Source organism: Olea europaea, unplaced genomic scaffold (assembly GCF_002742605.1).
Source record: "Olea europaea var. sylvestris unplaced genomic scaffold, O_europaea_v1 scaffold1243, whole genome shotgun sequence".
NCBI classification, from domain to species: domain Eukaryota; kingdom Viridiplantae; phylum Streptophyta; class Magnoliopsida; order Lamiales; family Oleaceae; genus Olea; species Olea europaea.
The window spans coordinates 134-3,903 of record NW_019229866.1 but is presented as its reverse complement, the minus strand read 5'-3'; the positions used below and the strand labels follow the sequence as shown (position 1 = coordinate 3,903).

At 33.4% G+C, this 3,770-nt stretch overlaps 1 long non-coding RNA gene across 2 annotated transcripts; it reads left to right on the top strand.

Annotated features, from left to right (window-relative positions):
- Positions 1-510: 510 nt before the first annotated feature.
- LOC111374379 lies at positions 511-2,688 on the top strand. 2 transcript variants are annotated; one of them, XR_002699118.1, is made up of 3 exons: positions 511-717; positions 1,811-1,898; positions 2,670-2,688. It is a non-coding gene; the product is annotated as an uncharacterized LOC111374379 (long non-coding RNA). The 2 variants fall into 2 exon arrangements; XR_002699117.1 differs by having other exon boundaries at positions 2,567-2,682.
- The last annotated feature ends 1,082 nt before the right edge of the window (positions 2,689-3,770 follow it).

The window sequence follows — 3,770 nt, the reverse complement described above, 5'->3', positions numbered from 1 at the left end:
GACAATTCAATTATCTGAAATTCGTTTTCAATTCAATTCAATTCTATATTTACAATCAAACAGACCCTAAAAGTTAAATGACCTGCAATGCATTAAACCCATGTAATATAGTAAAATCTTGGTTTTTTTAAGATTTTCAAGTAGATTTCATTAAAAATCGACAATTCAATTATCTGAAATTCGTTTTCAATTCAATTCAATTCTATATTTACAATCAAACAGACCCTAAAAGTTAAATGACCTGCAATGCATTAAACCCATGTAATATAGTAAAATCTTGGTTTTTTTAAGATTTTCAAGTAGATTTCATTAAAAATTGGTAAGGCGTTTGATTGAAAAGTTGATTAAAATTGTGAGTCCCAGAACATATGTGGTTGAAACTGAATTTAAGAAAAAATGAATTCTAAACAATGAGGACTAAATAGGGGCTAAGTTAAAGATTGGGACCTTTGCTACTATTGTCCCTAATTTTAATGAAACGTAACATTCGCAAACAAAAAACTTAAAAAATAAAACTTGTTACAAAACGAGGTCGGTTAGGCTCTTCTTCTTCCGGAAAGCCCCAAATTTACGTTACGACGTCGTGTTTTGATCCTTCAAATTTGCAGCTCCTTTCCTTTTTTCGGGAACCAAAAAACCAAACGTTTAACCTAAATTATCAAAATCACTGATTCAACTCCTTTACTTTAATCTTATTAGTCAGGAAGACCGGCTATGGTGAGTTTTCAATCCATTTTCATTAGATTTTCCTTTTCTTTTCGCGATTTTATCTGTACGCATGGTGGTTTTTGGCATCTTTTCAATTCGTTATTGTGGATTTTGATCTCAATAAGATATTTGGAGTAATGGGAATAATTGGTTTAGAGATAATCAACTGTGAAAAATTAGAACTCGTTGTGATATCCTCCTGAAATGATCGTGGTGATTTTGCATCTTTTAAATTTCGTGACTGTGGATTGAGTTCATTGAGATCGTTGGCATGCAATTTGTAAATAAGGGGCATGAATAGGATATCTGGTTTAATAATCTATGGATTTCCGCGCCAAGTGTGTGTGTGTTTTATTTATTTATTTTTTATTTATGATAGGTAATCAAATATTTTATTAATCATGGATAATACACGGGAAGTGTTCAATGCACAATTTCTTTAACAGATAAACTACTTATGTATACCTTGTGTTTATATTGAAAGCATTAGTGTGAGTTACGTTGTTTCATACGTTTGAACTTCTTATCAGGCTTCAGCGTTAGAATTTCCTAGGAACTGCTTACCTTTAATTCTGCTGCTGCAAGCTTCATAGGGATAATGGAGTGAGGAAGTAGGCAACTGATTTATGAAACTTTGTTTTCACAGATTATTTTTTCGTACATCTTGGGTGCTTCTTTTGGATTGCATTGTTGTTGCACAGTAGATTTTATAGCAGGTCATCTTCTTGTATCTAATTGCAATAAAAATGGTTAATTATTTTGATGAGGCATTACTTTGAAAATCAAAGTGCACAAACTAAAGTTGGAAAGAAAGGGGTACTCACCCTAAGGTTCGCTATTATTGATAACTTGGCATGATCTGGCTTGCAGACAAGTTGATCATTTTTCATTTTGAACCCCTCCCCCCTTCTCCATGTCTTCATTTCCTTTTCTTTGAATTGACTTTCACTGGGAAAATTTGAAATATATGGTGGAAATATGGTATAAAAATGTGGTTCCTCTGTTTTATCCTTCGTTTTTGTAGTGCTACTTTAGTTGGATGACGTCTAGGTTTTCAACTAAACTATTTCCATTAAATCTCATTGCATTTCTGCCTAAGCAGGCTGCTAAAATTCTTGCAAATCTGATTGTAATGGGTTCTGGGATTCTGATAAGGTCCTTTGCGCAAGCTTATCGTCAAGCACTTGCAAGTAAGTCTCCATCTAACTTATTGCCTAGAATTTCTACTTTATGCTCTTTTTTATGCTTAGGTTATCTTATAACTTGCTAGGAAGTTTCTCGTCTTCTGGACTTGGTGACCATTTTTATGTGGAAGGTGTTTTTCTCTGTTATAGTTTGGTCAGTAGAGGTGCTGACTTGATGATCTAGGTTTAATTCACAAACTTCTAAATATCTCCATTTTTTTATTATTATTATTTTTTTTTGAAAGTGGGAAAATAATTTAATACAGTGGGAAAACATAGGGGGGTAGATATGTTAAAAATGAGCTTTCCTGATCCAAATACAGAAAATTTTGGTGGCTAGGTACATTATGTGGATAAAGGATTATGGTATCGAAAATTAGGTGTTAGAAAAACTCAAAAGAAACTTCTTGCTCGTGTACACTGTGTAATGAACAGAAACTTCTCCTAGGAGGATGTTCTTAAGCTAATTCTAGGATTTTTTAGGAATTGAACGGGCTTGTTAGGTTATATTTCTTATTCTTATGATAGAAGGATAAGGCATATGGCCTGATTTATATCGTTTGCCATGTCATCATCAGTTTTCCTTTCTTTGGTTGGGGGGGAATATGCTAGGCTGCGTAGTATGGACTGAATCTGATGTTCCCATAATTTTTAATTGAATGCATTATCTCCAGACTATGTAGACATCGACGTGCTGCTGGAATTTTTAATTATCGTTTGGACAAAGATGATAAACAATAAAAGTACAAGCTAAGCTTTGTTGCTGATAACTTTTAGGTCAGTTACAAAATCCCTTTTCTCAAGTCGATCAATCAATTGTTATATTCACCGGAAGATTCTATCTATTCATTGCTATCACACGAGTGCTGGTTAGTATTGGTCTTACATCTCTCTTTTCAAGACGTTCTGGTGAAATTGCTTAGCTTTAGTAAGATTCTGTCTATATAAGTACTCCAACTACCAAAGTCACACCCCTTTAATTTAGAATCTTAATTGGTATGACCTTCACTTGCATTTCTTATTTTATCTGTTCTACCGTGGTCACAAATTCATGTTATAATCCTCATCCTCATTTCTGCTATATCACCATAAGTAACATAAATCATAGGTCGTCTATAACCTTTGTGTAGAACTTGTCTTTTAACTTTATAAGTTTCTTTTCATCTCATAGAATCTTTGTAGCAGTCCTCAATTTCTGCTAGCATCCAATGTGCTGTAGTTACAATGTTTGGACATGTAATTGAAAAAATACGGTAGGGTTTTAGTAGTTTGACTCATATCTTCTAATTAAAATAAAATGGAATAAGATTAGTTAAACTAATTGGCAAGCCAGTGACGATATTATAATACCTGTACTGCGATTATTGGCAAGGCCAAGGTATATGTGATGCTGAAGGATTCATTTCATAGATGTGGGTGTTACATTGGCTTTCCAGCAACCGCAACCCTCTTGCATGATTCAATTCTATCCAATAGTAGAAATTGACTTGTTCTTGAATGGATTTGGGATTTCTGGGCTTTGAATTAGATATCCGTTGTGGACATGGAAGGTCAAATTGGTGTACTTTCTATCTAGATAAGTTGTTATCTAAATGATAATTTATAAGTTGTCAAGAGTTGTCTTGTAAGTTAAGATGACTGATAATTGTTTCTCTATCTGTTGGTTGATTGTTATTCATTGATGACATGGTGGGAGGCAGGGAAACAATACATCAATGAGAAGTTAATTCAACAAGCTTTGTTTTTTTTCTTTTTCCCTATTATGAGGAAGAAGGAAGTTAAAATTCGTCTTTATTAAAAAATCAAAGAAACAGTCCTTTCATTAGAGGTCAGAAACAACCTGCTATGGAAAAAGAATAGGAACAAAGAAAAAGGACT